The sequence below is a fragment of the Triticum aestivum genome, chromosome 1B (genome assembly GCF_018294505.1).
Source record: "Triticum aestivum cultivar Chinese Spring chromosome 1B, IWGSC CS RefSeq v2.1, whole genome shotgun sequence".
Classification (NCBI taxonomy): Eukaryota; Viridiplantae; Streptophyta; class Magnoliopsida; order Poales; family Poaceae; genus Triticum; species Triticum aestivum.
In genome coordinates, this window is record NC_057795.1 from 552544957 (window position 1) to 552568630 (window position 23674).

Consider the following 23674-nt stretch of genomic DNA (forward strand, 5'->3'; position numbering starts at 1 on the left):
CGCTGAGGACTCTTGGTATTCATCCCTTTTATAAAGGGGTCAAGGCCTATGCCTTGTTTCCACCTCTCCTGCCCCTTCTCGCACCTCGAGCTCCATCGCCCAAAACCTAAGCTCCAACACCCCAGATCCTCCAGTATGTCCAGATCCAACGCAGCAGGCCGGTGGGTGGCCTCCTCGATTCAGGAGGAGGATATTGCGAAGCTTAGGGAGGTCGGATACCTGACTGCTGATATCCACCACAGGCTTTCTGCTCCAGGGCAAGTCATCCCCACGCCGGAGCCCAATGAGAGCGTTGTGTTTACTCCTCACTTCCTCCGAGGCCTAGGCCTCACCCTCGACCCCTTTGTGAGGGGACTCATGTTCTACTATGGCTTGGATTTCCATGATCTGGCTCCAGATGCCATCCTCCATATCTCGTCTTTCATTATTGTGTGTGAGGCTTTTCTCCACGTCAACCCACACTTCGGCTTATGGCTAAAGACCTTCAATGTGAAGCCGAAGATGATCGAGGAGCGACATGCAGAGTGCGGAGGTGCCATAATAAGCAGGAACGCTGATGCCCCATGGCCAGAGGGTTCTTTTCCGGAAGTATCTGACGTATGGCAACGGAGATGGTTCTATGTCACTGCTCCCAGAGGCACAAAGTGGGTAGCTGCCCCCGAGTTCCGCTCAGGCCCCCCATCACAGTTGGCGTCTTGGACCGATGTGGGACGGAATTATGGGCCTGCTGGCGATGTATTAGAACTGCAGAACCGCATCCGGGAGCTTATTAGGAGGGACATAAATCTTGTCAGCATAATTCAAGTAATGCTAGTCCGGCGGATGTTGCCGTGCAAACATCGGCCTCTCCGTATGTGGGACTTTAATCCGGAGGGTCCGCGGACCATTAAGCACTTCTTTGGCCTGACGCTCGAAGGAATGTGTAAATTATTCTTCGGACCACAAGCAAAGTGTCCGGACACCACAGAGGATGCGGGCCTAAGCTGCAATCGCCTAGATGCCCAAGTAAGTAACCTTGAATCCGGACACTTCATTTATATTTATCATAACCATTATTCTGAGAATCCTTCCGTGCCCAGGAATGGCTCAATAAGGCGGAGAGAATCAGGTGTCCGGCACCATTTCCCGAAGGCTCGCCTGGTCCCATTATTGCAAATATGCTGGGTCGGGCGCTCAGCAAAATCCGTTCAGGGAAAGGCGAAGGAAAGGGCAATGAATCCTAACTTCACGCACTACGCATCCAGACCGGGGAAATTGCTACTCATCCTATGGAGGATAGCAGGAAAGGGGAGGCCCAAGCCTCCTCCCCACGCGGGAAGAAGAGGGCCGCCTCTGAAGACTTGGAGGCGGAGACGCCCAAGCAAGGGAAGAAAACATCACCAGAGGGATCTGCCGCGACGGGCACCCTCACCGCGTCATGCCCACCAACGGGCCAGCCCTCCACCAAGCCGTAAGTTATTTATTAATTTGAAGGTGTAATGTTACTCCGAGATCCATAACCAGGACATCGTCTTTTGTAGTCCGGCAAGCAGCTCTTCTCAACAGAGTTCATCTTCAGGGGACCTTCGTCCGGAGATGATGGAGAGTGAGACTCCACCCAACTCTCCGCCTCATGAAGCGGCGACACGGAGGTGTCGTCACGGAGGAGTCCGGATCTGCCGAGGCCGGAGGCCAACACGTCAGCCGCCCTGAGCCTGGAGCGTTTGGCTCCTACGGGGGGCGATGAGAAGGGTCCGGCGCAGTTTAGTGTCCGGCCGGATGTACTGACGGGCCGTCTGGAGCGAGCCGCGCTCTCGAAGGAGCACCGCTCTTTAATGAGCACGGTACTCACGAAGATTTCATCCGCTACCAGCGGTTTGAATGAGGCATTTACAAGCCTGCTCAAAGGCTTTGAGGTATGTAGTGAAAAATGCACAATTTTTTGGTTATGAAGCAGGCGCTAGGTGTGCTCCCTATAGATAGTAGCCCCTGAGACTCTAGTTGCCCGCCATAGGCGGCAAACGGGGGATCATATACTAATGGCTGCGCCGTACATGTGTGCAGGTATACAAGGATCCGGCAGCCGACCAGTCTGTTAAAGTTGCCGAACTAAGGAGGCAAATCGGATCCATCGATGCCGATATCACGCTGGTGAATAAACGGCTTGAGGAGTCACAGGGTATGTGCTTGGTTTTTATTATAATGTATAGGAAAATGCCAAAGGGGCATAATATTAATGCAATATGTTTGCACTGCAGATGGTGTTGCTGCCGTGTAGGCCCTGAGGGCGGAACTTACTCAAGCCAAGGAACAAGCTCGGGCTAGCAATGCGGCTGCCCTAAAGGCGGCCGAAGAATTGAGAGCCGAACAAGCTGCTCATCACCGAAGCGAGGAAAAGATGGCCGAAATGGCTGGGGAGTTAAAAAATGCCGCCGACCGGTATGCACTCCTTGAAAAGGAGAATAAGGCTAGTTCGGCCGAGCTGGACAAGGCATGTAATGCCGCCAAGGAGATGCGGACCGAGATCCGGAGTATGCGGGAGGAGCTCCAACAGGCTGACAAAATCGTGGCTGGGGGCTCGTACTTACTGCGGACGAAGTTCTTGGATCCGAAGTATGCTCCCCTGGCGGGTCGCATGAGTCCTGCAGACGCATATGCGGACTTGGCGAATAGTACAGCTGACGTTGTCAAGTTCTTCGAGGGTCAAGGCGATGAAGAAGTGGAGAAGCTTTTTTGGTCGCAGTTCAATCCTCCCATTCGCCCGCTGCCACTGAATGAGAAGGTGGCTGCTATGGCGGAGCTCCACAGGCTGTCCGGACTTGCAATGCGGTCTGTAATAGACCATCTTTGGTCGAAGGGGCCTAAGCCAGACATCTACTTTGGTTTGGTGCAACAATTCCTTGGAGCTGTGTCCCGGATTGACGCCATGAGGAGGTCGGCGTGCATAGAGGGTGCGCGGATGGCTCTAGCCCGCGTTAAAGCCTACTGGACGGATATGGAGGCCACTGTAATAGCGAGCCAGGATCCGGCGGGAGGCCAACATCCGGCCGAGCACTACTTGGCACAAGTCACAAAAGGTGCCCGCCTGATAGAGGCGCAGTGCTCGAAGAGTGTTTTATTCGAGTGATAAGTCGAATCATTGTAGAAAACAATGTTTAGTTTAATTATGAGGCTAGGTTTATACTTTTGCCCGGAAGTATGATTGTCCCCCCTTTGCGGCCGTTCTTATATGTATAAGTAGTCCGAAAGATAGCAGTCGTTGGCTTCAGGCCCCATGCAGACAATGTGGGGGTGTTCGTGAAAAAATATGCATGATCACACTTGATCCAACGTCTTGGTCCGTTAAGGAGGTGATCACATGCCGAACTAGGCAACCGGACTATATAGCTGTAACACTTTCGCTTAGCCATGAGAGTCGAATGGTGGGGCTACTATGTAGCCCCTGGTGCATGCGCGCACATCCGAATACGGGTGCGTGTGTACATGGCCGGGAAACGGCCCTTCGTTAATGCGGAGGAACCTTTAGGGATTCCGGTGAGTCTTCGAGTGGTTGAACAGTCTCTCGCTGTATCATGACGGTCAGTTTTCGGCTTTCTCTACTGAGGCGCTCATCCGGAATAATCAGGGCACAATCGCAGTAGTTCTCCTTTGGCCTGCCTTAGCCGGATGATAGCGAAAGGTAAGGTGGCAAACCCAGGAGCCGGGCAAACCCAACATTTGACCAAAGACATGATTCAGAGTTGATGCATATATGGCCAAACTCGTGACGCCGAACACTCCAGAGGGTATTCAGTCTTTTGTAAAAGAAGATAGGCTGACAAGAGCCTATTGTAAGCCCTTTATTTCTAGGTACGTGCAATTTAGTCTGCCGTGGCCAAATGCCAAAAACGGCAGTATCCTCTATGGGTATAGAACCCATGGGATGGTTAAACAACAAGAGGCAGTAGAAAAGGTTTACACAGGGGCTTAATCTAAAAAGAAACCTGTTGCACAGGGCCCTGCTGCACGTCTGCGCCTTTGTCTCCGTTGTGCCGTATCCTGGAAGGGTATCACGCGAACATTGTCTGTAAAAAAAAGAAAAACTCGTAGGAGGGTGCAACGTAAGTATGCAATTGATAATAAAAGTGTAAGCTGTTGGCCTGCCAATAAGGTTGAGCCAAGCGTGGGGCTGTATTAAATATAGACATCCCCTGGTTTCCATTATGGAATTACATATACGGTGCCCTGTTTGAATTTTATCCGGGCTACCGGACTCGTCTAACCATGTCTGTGGTCGTAATGACCAATCATGTTTTCTAATACTGGAGGCCACTTATAGTCCGGCCGCCAGGGCCGTTGCATATTCCTCTGCGCGTGAAGGGCGCTCTATGATTCCGCTAACGGTGATGATGCCACGGGGACCAGGCATCTTGAGTGTAAGGTGGCCATAGTGCGGCAATGCGTTGAAGCGGGCGAAGGCCGTTGTTCCTAGCAATGCGTGATAGCTGCCTTGGAAGGGTGCGACAGTGAAGAGCAGCTCTTCGCTTCTGGAGTTGCCTGGGGAGCCGAATGTTACTTCCAGCACGACGGAGCCCCTGGCGCAGGCTTCAACGCCTGGTATCACTCCTTCAAAGGTGGTGTTGCTTTGTTTAATTCTGGATGGGTCTATCCCCATTCTGCGGACAGTGTCCTCATATATTAAATTGAGACCACTGCCGCCGTCCATGAGGACACGGGTGAGATGGTATCCGTCGATTATTGGGTCAAGCACCAAGGCCTATGATCCTCCTCGCCGAATTGTAGTTTGGCCGTCCATGTGATCGAAAGTGATCGGATGAGACATCCAGTAGTGAGACGTGGGTACGACGGGCTCTATATTGTGCACTTCTATGGGCGCGCGTTCATGCCTTCTCGTGGATGTGTGAGTCGCGTGGATCATGTTTACTATTTTAACCTCTGGCGGGAATTTTTTCTGTCCCCCAGTGTTCGGCTGGTGAGGTTCATCCTCGTCTTCGCTTGGTGTGTCCCTCCCCTTGTGTTCAGCATTTAATTTGCCGGCCTGCTTGAAGACCCAACACTCTCTATGGGTGTGGTTCACAGGTTTCTCCGGGGTGCCATGAATTTGGCATAGTCTGTCCAGGACTTTGTTCAGACCGGACGGTCCATCTTTACTGCCATTGAATGGCTTCTTTTGCTGATCAGGTCGAGAGCCCCTGAATCCGGTGTTGACCATCGTGTTGTCCGGGCTCTCTTCCTGGTTTTGGCCTTTGTTTTTATTACACCGTGGCTTCCCGTTGCCATCCCTTATTTCGGATGTGCTGGGGTCGCTGGTGCCTTTATGGGCCAGCCAGCTATCCTCACCCGCGCAAAAGCGGGTCATAAGGCTTTTTAAGGCTGCCATTGTCCTTGGCTTTTCTTGGCCGAGGTGTTGGGCGAGCCATTCGTCACGGATGCTGTGTTTGAAAGCTGCTAAGGCTTCGGCGTCCGGACAGTCGACAATTTGATTCTTCTTAGCGAGGAATCTGTTCCAAAGCTTGCGGGCGGACTCTCCGGGCTGTTGGATTATGTGACTTAGATCATCTGCATCTGGAGGCCGGACATAAGTCCCTTGAAAGTTGGCCCTGAAAGCGTCTTCGAGTTCCTCCCAACTCCCGATTGAGTTTTCGGGGAGGCTTTTCAACCAGTGTCGAGCTGGTCCCTTCAACTTGAGGGGAAGGTATTTGATGGCGTGCAGGTCATCCCCACGAGCCATGTGAATATGCAGGATAAAATCCTCGATCCAGACCCCTGGGTCTGTCGTGCCGTCGTATGCCTCTATGTTCACAGGTTTAAAGCCTTGTGGGAATTCATGCTTCAGTACTTCTTCGGTGAAGCCCAGGGGGTGAGCAGCCCCTCTGTATCTGGGCGCGTTGTGGCATGTAGTCGGCTGTTGTTGTGTCCGGGGTTGATTCCGAACTGGTATCTGGCTTGTATGAGCGTTTGGGTGACCATAGTCCTTCGCTGGGGTGTGTCTTCTAGATCCATATATGGACCTGGTTGCACCGGCCTTCTTATCCGGATGCTCGCGTGGATCGTGCGCAGTGTCCACAGCCACTCTGTTATGGTTGTGAAGCGGTACGTCTGGTTTCTTGGTCGAATTTTCTTTTGGTGGAATGGCCGCGTCATCGAATTCTGGCAGTAGCTTGCGCTTCAGATAGCTTTTCGTATGGCGGTCATCGCCATATCTTTCTCCAGTGTCTAGCACTTTATTCCATCTTCGGCTGAGCTTTTCCTGTGCGGCTTTGAGCCGTTGCTTCTGCTTTTTTAGACTTCTTGCGGTGGCCATAAGCTTTCTATGGAGGTTGTCTCGTTCCACTTGTTCGTCCGGGATGATGAATGCATCGTCGTCCGGACTGTCTTCCTGTTCTGGGGCGGCATCATGAGCTCGTCCCTCCGGATCATTGTGATCGGGTATTTGCTCCGAACTTGATTTGGCGTGACCTGGCTCATCCTGCTCCATCGCTGGGTCCATGTGGTCATTATTGCTTTTGTAGTTTGTGGGTATATCAACCCTTCTTGCGCTCTTGTCGCTATTTTTGCCATTGCTGGACTTTGAGCAGCGTCTGCGCCGTCTTTTTGGCTTTTGCCCGGGTGTTTTATCGTCTGGATTATCACTGCCGTCCTTATTGGGTGTATCTACCATGTATATATCGTGTGACAAGGTAGTAGTCCCGCGCCCCAGGGATTCTGGAGCTTCTCCTGCATCGTCGTCCATACCATTGATGTCTTCGGAGTCGAAGTCAAGCACGTCAGTTAAATCTTCGATCGTAGCAATGAAGTGGGTGGTGGGTGGGCAGCGAATTCGTTCGTCGCCTTCTCCCCACTCAAGCCGGACATAGTTCGGCCTAGAGTCTCCTGACAAAGAGAGAGACTTTAAAGAGTTCAGCATGTCACCGAAGGGCGCGTGCCGAAAGATGTCCGCGGCAGTAAACTCCATTACCGGAGCCTAACATGGCTTGACTGGCTCAGGAGTGTGTGGACCGGAACCAACGACCGGATACGAGTCCGGGGGTCCGGGGATACAGGTCTCCACGGAGATGCGGCCTGTGTTCGGCTCCACCGCCGATGAGCGTGCGGCCTGCGGGGCGGGGTCCATCCCTCCGTCCTCGGGCAACGCAACCCGTTCTGGATTTAGATCCGGGGCTATTGCAGGGATGATGTTACGAGCATTGTCCGCTAGCAGGTCTAGGCCGTGCTCGTCGTGACTGTCCGGCGTTCCCTGCGCAGGCTCGAATCCGTCAAAGATCAAGTCTCCGCGGGCATCTGCCGTGTAGTTCGAGTTTCCGAACCTGATCTGGTAGCCAGGGGCAAAGCTATTGATCTGCTCCAACTGGCCAAGCGAATTGGCCCGCAGTGCGAAGCTGCCGAACATGAAGGTCTGTCCGGGGAAAAAAGTCTCACCCTGGACCGTGTTGTTGACGATTGAAGACGCCATCAGGCCTTGAAGCGACGACATAGAGGAACTCTCAATGAAAGCACCAATGTCGGTGTCAAAACCGGCGGATCTCGGGTAGGGGGTCCCGATCTGTGCATCTTAGGCTGATGGTAACAGGAAGCAAGGGACACAATGTTTACCCAGGTTCGGGACCTCTCGATGGAGGTAAAACCCTACTTCCTGCTTGATTAATACTGAAGACACTACTAGGAAAAGGGCTATAGATGGGATTGACACTAATGGCGCACCAGAAAGATGGTGCGCCATTAGTATATACTAATGGCGCACCACAATCTGATGCGCCATTAGAGTTTAAACTACTAATGGCGCACCATGCTACGGGTGCGCCATTAGTATCAATTTTTTTAACTAGTGCGCCTGTCCAAACATACTAATGGCGCATCCGGGCAAAGTGCGCCATTAGTAGTTGTAACTACTAATGGCGCACCAGGCAGCAGGTGCGCCATTAGTATAGAATTTTTTTTGAACTAGTGCGCCTATCCAAACATACTAATGGCGCATCCTGCCCAAGTGCGCCATTAGTAGTTGTAACTACTAATGGCGCACCAGGCAGTGGGTGCGCCATTAGTATAGAATTTTTTTTTGAACTAGTGCGCCTATCCAAACATACTAATGGCGCATCCTGCTTAAGTGCGCCATTAGTAGTTGTAACTACTAATGGCGCACCATGGAAGAGGTGCGCCATTAGTAAGTGGGCAGCAACAAGATATTTGGGACAACCTCTCCTACCCACACACTCACTTTCTCCCCACTTCATTCTCTCCACCTCCTCCTTGTCTCGGGTGCCTCCTCTTTTTCACCTCATTTCCACCATAGATTCATTCAAATTAAGTGGTTAAATTACCTTGTTTTAATAGGTAAGTAAGGGGGGAAGCTATATTTAGGTTGTTCTCCTTACAACAATGTGCACATGCACTTTTTACGGCCTAGCTAGATCTATGTATGTTCGTGGTGTTGCATATGTTTGTGGTGTTGCATATGTGTTTGTGTTTGGAGGTGTACCGGTATTTGATATGCGATAGTTGCCAATATTTTGCCGGAATGTTGATTCATTTCCGTTTCGGCGAGAATTTGGCATTAAGCATTCTTTTTGGTCCTATTTTTAGGGAAAGTCATGCCAAATTTTGTTTGGTTCTAAAATATCGTTTTGCTCTACCCCGCAGGCGACCGTGGTCCGCACGATGACCGAAGGCATCGTGAATAGGTTTTTGAGGTCCGCGAAGGCCGAGATGCTTCAAAAGAATGAGACGGAGATAAGATGTCCGTGTCGAAGATGCAAGCTGAAGAGCCTTATTGCGGACCCGGATTCCGGGCAGGTGCGGGACCACCTGCTGTTGCGTGGTTTCATGGATGGCTATCGGTGGCAAGGTGATGAAGATGACTACGAAGTCGTCCATGCGGGCCGGGCAAGAAATGAGGAAGGGCAGCAAGACAACCACCGCGGCTCGGGCGGGCGAGAAGACGAAGAATCCCCAGGAGATGATCACGACTGTGATGCTGTACACAGTCATCATGTAGAAGATGCAGGACATGATGATGAGGAAGATGCCGGAGCAGGCGACCGGCATGATCATGAAGATGATGATGCCGGCGGAGCAGACGACGCTGGACCATCGATGGGCTGGGTGCAGGACCCTCATATTCAAGAGCTGCTTCTCAAGCAGACGGATAACGCAAGAGCTGCCGCCCGAGAGAAAGCCAAGATGGATCAACTTGAGTTAGACGCGGTTACTCCATTGTATGAAGGATGCAGGCCCGAGGATACCCACCTGAAAGTAACGCTCATGGCCCTGGAGATGAAGGTAAAACACAAAATGACCGACGCATGCTTCGACGAGAACATGTCATTCTGGCACGAACGTCTTCCCAAGGGGAACAAGTGCCCGACCAGTTTGGAGGAGGCGAAGAAAATCGTGTGTCCTCTGGATTTACCGCACGTGAAATACCATGTGTGCATGAACAATTGCATCATTTATCGGGACGAGCACGCGGAGTCTACCATATGTCCGGTGTGCGGCGTCACTCGATACAAGAAGAGGAAGAAAGCTCCTCGAAAAGTGGTGTGGTACTTTCCGATCACTCCTCGTCTGCAGCGCTATTTCGCGGACCCTAAGGTAGCAAAGCTCCTGCGTTGGCACGCGGATAGGGAGGAGAAGAAGCGGGAAGATGAAGCAAATGATCCGGAGATAGATAAAAAAGACAAGATGCTGAGTCACCCTAAGGATGCGAGCCAGTGGCAAGCGTTGAACTTCGAAGACTCGGAATTTGGGAACGATCCAAGGAACATCGTGCTGGGCGCGAGCACCGATGGAGTCAATCCGTTTGGCAGCTAGAGAAGCACACATAGCACCTGGCCTGTGTTTGTGTGGATGTACAACCTTCCCCCCTGGATACATCGATTGGCTCATGTTGTAACATCGATACTGGATACAACTGATACTGGATACAACCGATGGAGTCGAGTTGTCTAGTTCTGAAACATCGATTGGCTCATGTTGTAATTAAACTTTAATGAACTTGTAGTATGTCTCTTTGGTTTCGAGAGTCGTTCAACTTAGATGTAATCGATGCTATTAATGTCTTGCTTTTCTCTTCCGATCGTTCTGTTGCATACTTATATATTGCTTATGTATTGTCTGTGAATTGGTACTAATGTTTCGTTTGGCTAGTGCATAGCGATGCCGACGTATGTCGTGTACAAGGGTAAGGTTCCCGGAGTCTACGATGACTGGGAGGAGTGTCGGAGACAGGTTCACCGATTCAGCGGTAACAGTTACAAAGGGTACACCACTAGGGCCGAGGCCGAATCTAGATACGCCCGCTATCTAGCAGGAGAGGGGAGGGAGCGTTGGAGGAACCGGATGAAGACGAGTTTCATCGTGATGATGCTCATCGTGATGACCGCAGCTCTCTTCTATGTGATGGTAGTTTAGATGATCGATATCGACTTGTAATGCGAAGATAAACTCGCTACTCGCGGTCTCGAGACTTGTAATATAATGTTCTATCTTTGTTCGGTCTTTTCAATTCGGAGACTAATATGATGAATTGTATTCGGAGACTAATATGATGAATTGTATTCAAAGACTAATCTTCTATTGTATTTGATGAATCTATTGTTGATGTGTGCTGTCTATATTTTGTCAAATTATACATTTTGTAACCTGTGCAAAAAACAGAAAATAAAAAAATAAAAAAACCTAATATTCATACTAATGGCGCATCACATGACAGTGCGCCATTAGTATGACAGTGCATACTAATGGCGCATCACCGGGTAGTGCACCATTAGTATGCTGCGGTTACTAATGGCGCATCCGGAGGTGGTGCGCCATTAGTATGCCAAAGCACCTGGGTATACATGCCCCCTGGGAGGCATACTAATGGCGCACCCTCGCATATACTAATGGCGCACCAGGTGGTGCGCCATTAGTATACCAGATACTAATGGCGCACCAGGTGGTGCGCCATTAGTAAAAATTACTAATGGCGTGCTATCAATGGCGCAACAGTGATGCGCCATTAATGTCCATATTAGGTGCACCATTAGTAGTGGTATTTCTAGTAGTGAGATATGTGGAATACAAGAGTAGATCTACCACGAGATCGTAGAGGCTAAACCCTAAGAGCTAGCCTATGATGGTATGATTGTAATTGTGATCGGCCTTCTAAGGACCATGCTCTCCGGTTTATATAGACACCGGAGAGCTAGGGTTTACATGGAGTCGGTTACAAGGAAGGAAACACAATATCCGGATCACCAAGCTTGTCTTCCATGCAAAGGAGAGTCCCATCCGGACACGAGCCGAAGTCTTGAGTCTTGTATCTTGACGCTTCTATAGTCCGGAAGATGTATACAGTCTGGCTGTCCGGATACCCCCTTATCCAGGACTCCCTCACTTGCTGCGGCACTGTGGTCGTCCCCGGCAAGGATCTTGCCAGAGGTCTTTTGGTTTCCCTTGGCAAGGGTCTTGCCAAGGATCGTCGCCTTCTGATCCTTATATTCACAAAGATTTGCATGCCACCACAGAGGTGCCTCCCGAGCCCTGGTTCCAACGTGGCTGATGGTGTTCGGAAACCTTGGGCTCAAGGGTGGCACGCCCTGCTGGCGTTGGGTGAGCTACTCCGGCAAGGCTCCTGCCGGAGCCGCGGAGGCTTCCCCGGCAAGGGTCTTGCCTGGGGAGTCCACCTCGCCCTCTTAGCCTTTGTGTTCCTGGTCTTGGCGTTGCTTTGACTCCTCCCTCTTCCCTACCAAGTGTGGTCGTGGGCGCGGCTCTGACTGCCCGTGCACTAGTAAGGGGTACAAAGGAGAGCCCCTACTTTAGTACACCGACAGACTAGTTCGGGTGCGCGGCAGCACTGCCGCCCACGGGAGACAGGAGCAAGAACAGAGATTGAAGAAGGAGCACGACTGTTGGATTAACATCCAACGGTCCATCTTCTAGAATCATTTGTTCATTAAGTTGACAAAGCCGTGCGTACATGTCCGCTTAGTAGGCCCACAAGTCAGCCACCAAATCTGATGGGTCCCAGCTATCAACGGGAGGAATAATTTTTTTCGCATAACAAGGAGGCACCTCCTTCCGTGCAAAGATAAAGCTGGTGGGTCCCAGCTATCAGGGGGGAACCTTTTTTTCAGCTTAATAAGGAGGAACTTTCCTTGCATGTGACCATGGACCTCGTGGGTCCCAGCCGTAAGGCTCTCCAAGTACAGTCCTCTTCCCACGAGTCTTGTTTGTTGACCACGCTGCACCGAGCGCAGCGAGGTCTCGGATGGGAACGACCCGGAGATGGGAAGACGCGGCAGTGGAGTCGCAGATTGAGAGGAGGAGAAGGGTTATAACTGGTTCTAGTGCGGCGTGGGGCTCCAGTCGGTGGAGAATAACAGGAGGTGTGGAGGGGTGGAAGGATAGCCTGGCCGGCGGTGGGTTAGTGCTTTGCAGCGATGCATGCTAAGCAGAGCCGCTAGCCGCCGGAGGCCGAACCAGGCAATCCCAGTGACACTGGAGGAAGAAGACGAGAGATTGAAGGTGCATGCCGGCCCTTGGATAAAAATCCAATGGCTGTGGATGTCATAATCATTTGTTGACCAAGTTGACAATGCCCTGCATAGGCTTTGACTTATCGGCCCACATGCCAGCCTGCAAAAATGTGGCATATATTTAAGTTTTTTTTTTCAAAATTATCACTATTTTGATAGAAATTTCGGAAACTATAGTAGACAATGCAAAAAAAATCAAAACTAGTACCCTGTCGGCCTCCTCTTGGCCGAAAAGGTAGTTTTTGGCCTCCTCTAGGCCGAAAAGGGCTTTTCTGCCTTGTCTCGGTCGAAGAGGTGCCCACCTGGGCCAAAAAGGGAGTTTTCGGCCTCCACTAGGCCGAAAAGGACTTTTTGGCCAGGAGTAGGCCGAAAAGACCTTTTTGGTTAAAAGTAGGCCGAAAAGTTCTTTTTGGTCAGCAGTTGGCCGAAAAGTCCCTTGGGCCCCACCTTTTCACATTAATGGTTGACCGAAGCTGCATGGCTCCACTATTCGGCTTACTTTCGGACGAAATGTTTTTTTATTTTAGCTTATGAATATTGTACCATTGCCCATCTGTTCCTGCCACCAGTTTCCCGCCAACTCTTTCCCTCCATATGTTCCCGCCACTCGTTTCCCGCCAACCCCTTCCCGCCACCTATTTCCCGCCAACCCTTTCCCGCCATACCATAGTCGTTATTTCCCGCCATTTTCTCCTCTCTACCTATAAAACCCTCTTCACACGGAGGTGGATAAGCAGTCCAGTGTAGTGTAGTCGAGATGTCTCATTATCCTTTCGATCGTAGTTTTCACCCTGGGATGAGCAGATGTCTTCTGAGGCTAGCCACCGATTTCAGGATGGACAATAGGATAGTTCCATAAGACGAACTCACCGGTAGTGACACCATAATGAATGAGTTGGCTCACGAATTACGTAGGTCTGGGTGGCCTGAAAGGACCTATGAGGAGGTACGTAAAGAACTTCTTAGGTTGCATGGAAGGTGGAAGAAGGTAGTGGAGACCAAGAGTGAAACTTTCAGAAGGACTGCAACCACTACAAAAAAATACACTTCCGTGATGATACGTGTTTGTCACAGTAGGTCGCGTTTTTTGTCATGCATGTACATCCATGACAAATTTATGACAGAATCAAGATAGTCATACCTGTGATGTCGTAGAAGTGTTCCATGACATTACCAAAATTATCATCACGGAAGTGTCCACTTCCATGACAGTAAATCGCGTGTCACAGAAGTGCTTTCGTCAAGGGTGACCGACTCGTGGCATCCACCGTAACGGAACGCCGTTAAGCTATCGGGTCGGGTTTTGGATCCAATAACCCGTTAACAGCCCCGACCAATGGGGATTTTCCATGTGTAAAATCATCATTGGCTGGAGGAAACACGTGTCGGCTCATCGTTGGGACAGATGTCATCCACTCATTGGACAGAAGGCGCCTATGATACGTTGACACGTGGCACGACCCATCAAGTTTAAATGGGCCGGCCCAACTAAAGGCCCACAAGATTTTGTGGACCATAATGGGCCGGCCCAGCTAAAGGCCCACAAGATTTCGCGGGCCATAATGGGCCGGCCCAGGTAAAGGCCCACAAGATTTTTGTGTGCCATAATGGGCCGGCCCAGGTAAAGGCCCACAACATTCTTGCGGATCATAATGGGCCGGCCCGGCTAAAGGCCCACGAGATTTTGCCGACACTAATGGGCCGGCCCATCTGTAGGCCCACAAGATTTTGTGGACCCTAGTAGGCCGGCCCATTAACTGGCTGCCATGTTTTGGGCCAAATGCCGGCCCATATTTGATCCGGTCCATTAATGGTCTGCCATGTTCCGGGCCTAATAATGGCCCATATGAGATCCGACCCATTAAAAGCCTCCCACGTTCTGGGCCAAATCACGGCCCAGATCAGGTCCAACCCTTTAAGAGGCTTTGGCCTCAATTATGGCCCATATCAGATTTGGCCCGTTAACTGAACGCGATGCTTTTGGGCCCACTTGCAAAAGGCCCATTTAGTAATTCGACCTGATATTAGTTTCGGCCTGTTAAGGGCCCGTTTAACATTTCGGCCCTATATTAATTTCGGCATGTTAAAAGCCTGTCATATAGTTGGGCCTAACTACGGCCTGGTTTGCATCCGGCCTGCTCGCAGCCGATATCTGATTGGGCCAAACAAGGACCGAGACAATTTTGGCCTGTTAAAAGCCCGTGATTTGATTCGCACAATCATGGGCCGGGGTCCATTTCGGGCTGCTGCCGGCCCGTGACCTGTTCGGCGCGTTTCAGGCCCAACCTACTTCTCCGCCTCCTAAAAGCCCATTGAGTTTTCTTCCGAAAAGAGGGCCGGGGGTTACTCGGCCTATTAAAGGCCCGAATCTACTAGTGGGCCAGTTTGACGGGGCGCATGATGCGGATCATACATCGTGATTGCATGACAGCCCAATTATGTACCGTAATTTTACGGTTTGGCCGCTTTACTGCGAAGACAGGATATATATACAGTAAAATAATTGCAGCATCATGAATAAGAAAAAACCTAGACTATACAATAAAGAAATTACAGCATATTAAATTCACTGGGCATCAAAGTTCGCCACCATGATAATAAAGCACAAGCAGACAGCAGATTACATACACTGGGCATCAAAGATCGCCGCCAGTGCAAATAAACACGCCGACAAAATAATATACAAAACCGACAACACTTTAATAGAGTTGAAGAAAGGGTAGCCCTGCTGGCGAGCTGCAGCGCATGCACCTGAGCAAGATGATGAGTCTGCGCTTGTTCAACACTTATATCTTCCTCACTCTGAAAGATAAACAAGCAGACAGATGACAGGTTTTGCACATAAAAGTAGCAGTGCTGACAATTCATCACATTTCTTACTGACGAATAAAGTGACACAGTTTAAAAATGCATTAACACAATATGGGATTGTCCAGGTCAAGACATGGCAGGAAATGACATTGTGAAGGAGTTGGCAGCTTCACGACACCACTGGATTACAGATCAAGAACTCATAAGTAAAATGGTTAGTGTGCTGTCAATTTATCCCATTTCAGATTGGCAAATAAAGAGACGGTTTAAATAATAGTAGAATGATATGACATTGTTCATAGTTAAGACATTGCAGAATATGACATTGTGCTGTAGTGGGTAGGTTCACCACACCACTGGATTACAGATGAATAACAGAAGCATACATGCAGTGCAAAAGAAGGTCACTTGCTCTGTATAGTTTAATTTACATGGTATGAAGAAGGAACTTGGTTGTACAACTGAAAACTTAAATTGAGAAGGACACACTTTTGTTTATGAACTACATAATAAACTTTAAACATGCAATTTGATGCAAACACCAAAAATAAATAGCTGTTGCAGTCATGCCTAACCAAATATACACAACAAAGTTTGAAGGCTTGAGAAGGACAAACTTACATTACTGGTGAAGACAGGCTCTATAAAGCCCTTGTCCATGCTGATGGGGGGGGGGCAATTCAAGAAGTTTACCACAAAATCTTCTTCATAAGCATTGCCTTTATTCTACATTTTGTTAAGAGTATATATAGATGTGATAATATACAAAAAATGGAGAATATTTAAGATAAGATGAAGAGTGATGATACATAACCAAGTAGCTATAAATGTATGTGCAGCGATACAGGAAAAAGGCACAGCCAAGAGCAATGCACAGCTAAACTTCTTCAGTACCAACCTTATGGTAAGAGTAAATATAGATCTGATGTGTAGAAAATGGAGGGCAAAGGAAAATAAGCTGCAGAGTGATGGTACATGAACAACTACCTGTCAATATAAATACACTGATAAAGGACAACATGTACTTACAAGAACAATGCAGAGCTAAAAATATATTGGCATTGGATATATTCTACACTAATGCAACCATTCATACAGATCAGATAATTTGGAGCGAACAATTGATAAGCAAGCTATCATGCATACTGCTGTCGCATAATGAAATAGGTATGTATGCAAGTACAGTGATACAGGACAACATGTACTAACAAGAGCAAAGCAGCTGGCAGCATATTTGCGATATCCTGTCATTCTTTTCAAACCGGAATTCTTCTTTGAGCAGATTTCCTGCAAAAAAGATCCATAAGGCACATGCGGAAAAGTAGAAGTTCAAATTCTCATGTGATTTCATAGAGAGTACCTCATCCTGGGAACGATACCAGTGCATAACAAGTATTTTCCATTTAATGTCTTCTCAATTTAGCACAGGAGACTTCACCAGAAATTCATTTATAGACTTGCCATCAAAGTGTGATTTCCTTAGGTAACACCGATACTGTTGCAATGCTTCCTTGAAAAGCACAAGCAAGCTTTGCTCGTCATGACTATCCAGATTGACCCTCGCCTAGTTACTACAATGTAATGTAAATCATTGATGTGGTCGATCAGCAGAAAGCAGGAAAATAATAACCATGAATAATAACACTTACACGTAAGTTGGACAGAAAGATGTGAAAATGGTGTTTGTCTTCACTATGATCTTCCCATGATGGGAATATATGCACGTAGTCCCTAACAACATTGAAAGCATTGTCTTTTAAACTGAGAATCAATGGAATGGGGTTCCAATCTGCAGGAATTGGTCGTCTCTGCAGTTGGGATAGGTCTTCGGCTGGTGGACTTGCTGTACTTTTTGCTGGAGTGGGATTTTTCTGTGGTACGGCTGGTGCTATGGCAAATGAAATCGCCTTTTGCTGGAGTGCAGGTCCTGTGTGGTGGGGCTAGTGGTGTGGCCAGTGAAGTATGGGTACAGTCTGCTGGAGCGGTCCTATGTTTTGTGTCACTGGTTGTACAGCCAATATAAGTGGGGCGCTGTCTGATTTCTCCGGCACCACCATGTTTTTCAAGGACTTTGCTGGTGCTCCTTCGGGTTCGGCAATCACCCTATTCCTTTTTGATGTCTAATGCACAAGAACAACATTTGAGTGGAAAAACATGGTATGATGACAGATGGAATATGTATTGATAATGGATGGGCATGGCATCTTGAGTTATATGTTGAGTAAACTAAGCAGATGGCGGTGCAACAAAGTAGAAGAAATGCAAGACAACGTATGCAAAATACTCGCAATCAACATAACCTTTCCAAATTAGAACAAGCACCTTGATGGGTGAACAGGACAGGCCATCTGCCTTTGACTCCTCGAGGTTAGAATAGTCATTACTTGCTGGAGTAAGTGGGGAGCATATGAGTTTCATTGCTTCCAAAATGGCACTCAATGCCTTGGTGCCAATTTTGTAAGTCATTGCAGTGTTCCACAATATTCTTCTGATGCGCGGATTCTGATATTCACTGTAATTGCATATAATATCTGAGAACCATGAAAACATAAATAGTTGTGAGATTATCTTTGTAATGGAGATGATATTCTAATATAGGGGCGCCCCTGTAAACACTTGTGTGCTATCACTGGATTCTGATGAGAGAGCTCATGTGTGCTGTAATATGGTGCGTGCATTTATATAATCTGGCACAAGTACACAAAAAATAGGCTCCAGAAGTAAGGATAGCTGGCAGATGACAGGTTCATAATATACTGTATAGAGAGTTTATTGCCAAACCATGATAACAAGAGCACACAACAACTAGGCAGATCATAGTGTACATAACAGGGGTACACCATAACCATGATATATAAATCAGGAAAGTGGAACTGGCTTGAAAATATGGTGTTGTATTGCCGCTAATATTGAAAGCCTATCGATCACGTACATGCCAGCTCTATCAGCTATTGACTGTAGATGTTCGTGCCCCCCTTCCTGACAAGGAACATACTGTACGTACAAAATACAGAATAAACAAAGAGGAACATGTTAAAGAACAGAAGAGGAAGCATATTCTTGAGGTTCCGCTTCATTGCATACAATGTTGGTTGCCCACTCATGATGAATCACAGCGCCCAAAGAAATGCAATTCCATGCTGTCTCTCTATATGTGGCAATTTTGAAAAAGAGTCATTAGGATCATATTCTGAACAAGAGTCAACAGGTGGGGAGCGTATGAGTTTCATTGCATCCAGAATGGCACCCAATGCCTTGGTGCCAATTTTGTGAGTCATTGTAGTGTTAGCTTCAAGAGTGGACTGCTCCTAGTGCGACACAAAGCAGCTACACGGATCATAGTGTAGATATAACGGGAAAACCTTAAGCATCAGAGTAAAATCAGCAAAGTGGAACTTGCTGGAATATATGTGCTAGTTTGCCGGTATGGCTAGAAAGGCTCTAAATACCAGCTCTCTTCAAGTGAAGGTGAGGTACTGTTAATATCAGTGTAACTCTCAAAGGCGACACAACTCCCCGCATTTCCTTGATGTTCTTATAGGATTCAAGTGGGCAGGCCAATACAAATCCTATTCCTATGTTTACAAGATCCTACGAATCAAAGAGGCTCAAAGTGTCCATCACAACCGACCGTATAGACCTCTACACTGCAAATGTCCCTGCTCATCTTCAGTACAAGGAACATAATGTACTACTATCAAACTCCCTCCGTTCCAAAATATAAGTCTTGGTAGAGATTTCCACTATGGATCACATACAGATGTATCCAGATACATTTTAGAGTGTAGATTCACTCATTTTGCTCCATATGTAGTCCATGGTGGAATCTATACAAAGACTTGTATTTAGGAACGGAGAGAGTACATATTAAAGAAGAAGGGAAGAGGAACATGGTAAAGAAGAGCAAGCAGATTTTGGATAATAAAATGTTGGTTGCGCAGTGCCCACACATGATGAACCAGAGCGCATTCAGAATGCAACTCCCAGCTGTCTCTCGACCATTCAGGCGGTTGGATGAAGATCCTACGTCTCCTACGTCTCCTAACCCATCTTCTTCCTTGTCTCTGATTCTTCCCATACAGAACACCGCACGGGCCACCGGCCGAACCACTGGCACCCACCGCCCGTGTTCCTCTGCCACCCCCACCCCCACCCCGCCCCAACCCCCACCTACGTCGAGTTTTCTTCGTTCAGCGAGGCCCCACAACCACCTGAGCCCCTTCGTTCGCACCGACGAACTCCGACGAGCTCTAAAAAATTTAGTCTACTGTGATTTAACTAGTGTGGAATATAAAAGGGGAAAACCATAAGCATTGGGAGTATAGTGTTGAGCGTGCCATGGAGGATCTGAAGGTGCAAACCTGACAAAGGCAACTTTGCAACCAAGACAAGAAATCAGAGTAAAGCAGTGGCGATCTATTTTCTTGCTGCAATAAATAAGTTGAGCAGATACGAAAGAGTACCGCCTCCGGTGCGGTGCCGTGTACGCATCTGCCGAGAATTTGACGGTGCTGCGGTAGCGATGGCTGTCGGCAACGTGGAACCAGATCTAGGAGGGTAGACGGTGGCAGCAGGGCATGGTGGACGAGATGGTTGTAGGAGCGGCGCCGGCAAGGTGGACGACGGCGAGGATGAAGCGAGAGGACGGGATGCAAGGATCCCTGTCTGAAGCCGTGGATGAGAGAGGTCGATCTCTTGTAATGGACGGCGGCGTCGGCGTATCAGCTCCAGCATGGTGGAGGAGGACGGCGGTGGATGGGGTGGTGGGCGGCGGCGGATGGAGGAGGGTGGGGTGGAGAGGGTGTTTTGCCGCCCACGGAGTATGAATGGGGAAAAAGGAGGTAGAGAGGAAGGGGGGAAACATGTATTCAGGGCGTGCTTGTCTCAAATGCGAGGAAATTTACAAACTTAGCCCCCGTTTCAAATTTCTACTACATCACAACAACATTAGTCGGTTGGGGATATGACTGTAATCTCGCATACACCGAATATTTGCCGACGAGACTTTGTTTTTGGCGCCCACTGTGTATATGAATATGAATCGGGGAGGGAGTCAATTTCAGTCGAGGACACACTGTGTTTTGGCGCCCACCGTGTATGAATCCGGGTGAGAGGTGGTTACGTCACATTTGGGTGAAATTACAAACCTACCCCTATCGAAACCTATAGAGATCCAGCAGATAGGCTTTGCGTGGCAGGGATAGGCAATAGTAATTACCATCTCGCAGATTTTGGTTTCGGAAGGCGACTTTCCCCGCTTCGTTCAAATTTTGCACAATGCACGTTTACACTCATGCCAACTCAATTCGAATCCCGTTTGTATTCTATTTTTTTCAGGCGGGATCCATTTTCAATTGGAATTACATTCTATATACATCATTTTTTATATATACTTTCAAAAGCACAACAAAGAATTCTGCTCCTTTATATGTATAATATGATTTACAAATACAACGATCTCGAAATGTTAAGGTTGAATTCGAATTTTTTAACCAAATTATGTTCTACTAAAATGTATGGATCAATAATATCTACATATTAAATAACATAGATGTGCGTGAATTCATATGAGTATGCATGTTTGATAGATCAATTTTGGTTTGAGTATGGATTACATGTATCATCATCTCGAATTCAAATATTTGAATCCCTTTTTTGTTTACTCCTTTCATGCCCATCTCTCTCGCATGCATGCTCCTTCAGGTAGCTATCACTCTCTTTTCTCCAGCTCACCCGCACGCTCACTTCATGTTTCTCCTATCCTCGCAAACATGGTCTCTCGACGTCTCCCTTGAGAAGTGTCACACTCTCTCTATCATTATACATTACACGGTTTTCATTATCTCTCGCATCTCTATTGTTCTCTGGTATCACTCGGTACCTAAGCTTTCTTTTTCACAGCCACACACACCGTCTCCACTCGTCTTTCACTTTGTCTTTCTCTCTATGGGATTCTCTCACACACCCTATATGTCTCTACATATGACTCATACCACTAAAATTACTCTCTCTCTCTCTCTCTCTCTCTCTCTCTCCTGTAGACACAACATTTGTTGTGGTCTCCTTTTCGTCTCCATCCTAGACTGACATTATTCATTTGTTTACCGATCAGATAACCCCGACTACCGTCTCCTCTCTCTCTCTCACACAGACACACACACAACTCCTGCTTCCACTCCCCTTCCCGACTACCGTCTCTCTCTCTCACACACAAAACTCTCGCTTTCGCACCCCGACTCATATTTCTCTCACAAACATTTATCGACTAGCTAGCCTCTAGATAGGTTTATACACCCGCACACTCGTACTCCCACCATCGCATACTTGTCTCTCTCCCGCTCCTTGTATCTATGTAGCTTTTTCTTCCCTTCTTGAGACACACCCTCTCGATCGTGCACACACACACGATCGCCTCATTTTAAGCTGATACCTATCGCACACACACTCCTTGTGTCTTTGTCACACATGCACTCCGTCCTCCTCCACTCTCCCTCTCTCTCACACACACATGTGCTTTTTGCAACAACTAGCAAGATGCCCATGCGTTGCACGAAACATCAAGATGCATTTGCATGAGTAGTTTATCTTGTGGGGGAAAAGGATGAACGAGGGAAGGCCTTATTTGCAAATGTTGGGAGGGGTGTGGGTATCTTTTTGCAAAATTGCCATAGTTTCCTTCCTATCCGTCAGATATAGATCGGACGGCCTATATTGCAGGATGGCAGGCACACGATCATCATCGACAATGCTTTTTATAAGAGTAGGGATAAAAAATAGAGTTGGTGATGATGGTGGGCCTGCCATCTTGCAATGTAGGTCGTCCGATTTATATCTGACGGATAGGAAGGAAAATATGGCAATTTACCCGCACTCTTCACCACATTTGCACATAAGGCCTTCCGGCGTTCATCCTTTTCTCCCACAATATCTTGATGTTCCGTGCAACGCACGGGCATCTTGCTAGTAAGAGTATAAATTAGACATATACCACTTCTCAAATCTTGAAACCAACAACATTCCTCCCTTATCTCATCAAAACCGCCAAAGGAATATATTTTGAGTGAAACATAACATATTTTTAGTGATATACGTATTTCAAAACTAGACTTTTTTTCTATCAAATCGGTGAATATGTATTAATCTACTTTGATCGTGTGGCAACGCATTGGCACATTGATAGTAGTTATTATAATTTTTTGGACACCAGACAAACGGTGGAGTACATATACGAAGAGAAGAGGTGCACGCACGTAGTCGGCCTCTCGCTGTCTCGCACACATGAGTGTTACGTAAAGGCGATGTTAACAAATAAACCCTAAAACCCTAGGTGCACGATTGCTGCATTCGCGGGTTCCGGGTATGTGGTGGAGCACCTTTGTAGGAATAGTCAGCTCGCGTGATAATTTGATGCATAGGAGTTGATGGTCGGGACCACAGGTGAATGACTTAGAGCGCGGTGGCTCGCCAGTTGCCACAGATCGAGTAGCCACATTTAAAATATCATATTTTAGCGGGATTAAGGGTTCTGATTTTCTATGGCATGTTATAAGTAGTAAGTAGCTTTTAGAACGATTGGTTCTGGGAAAAAGGAGAAATATTGTATTCGTCTTCAAGAAAAACAGAAATTGCGTTTTCATTATGGTCTGACAGAACGACAATTACTTAGATATGTACATATCGCTGGAAAAGCAAAAAGGTCAACAGGCCAGGTTTTACTACAATTACTTGAAATGCGTTTGGATAATATCCTTTTTCGATTGGGTATGGCTTCAACCATTCCTGGGGCCCGCCAATTAGTCAACAGCGAAAATGGAATTCATAGTACTACGTACCTCCTTGGCGTATGGTTGTATGGGTTTATGTTGCGAGATGTTGAACTTGGTAGTTCTAGGGAAAATACTATGGTTTAGATTTAGATGCTGGTTTTCAGTAATGAAAATCGGAAGGGGAAACCCTTCTTTGATTAAAAAAAACTACTACCTCCATTCTGGTTTACTAGTCCCCATCGTACTTTGGGTCAAAGTTTGTCCATGAATTTTACTTGTAAAATGTGAATGGAAAACGAGATTTTGTTATACCCAAACAAAAAAGGACTGGAGGGAGTGATTGCTCTGACACGGACGCGACCTCTCATAGCGCATGCATTGAACCGGCGCGCCGACCAAGAGGGCCGCACTTGCTGCAGGCCCGGCTGAGCACGCCTCCTCGCTGCGTGCAACCAGCTTAAGACTGCCCCGCCTGCCTTCATTGAATCCACGCGTGTGCCGGCAACACGTCCTTCCGCGAGCCGACAGGCATTTTAGAACACAAAAAATGACTAAAATATAATTAATTTACGCATGGTCTTGACTTGTTGTGCTCGCACTGGT

The 23674-nt window shown here is 47.9% G+C and overlaps 1 long non-coding RNA gene across 1 annotated transcript; it reads left to right on the top strand.

Moving 5' to 3' along the window:
- Positions 1 to 10042: 10042 nt before the first annotated feature.
- LOC123094746 (uncharacterized) lies at positions 10043 to 23101 on the top strand. The gene is made up of 3 exons (XR_006445944.1): positions 10043 to 10053; positions 11007 to 11008; positions 22898 to 23101. It is a non-coding gene; the product is annotated as an uncharacterized lncRNA (long non-coding RNA).
- Positions 23102 to 23674: the final 573 nt, after the last annotated feature.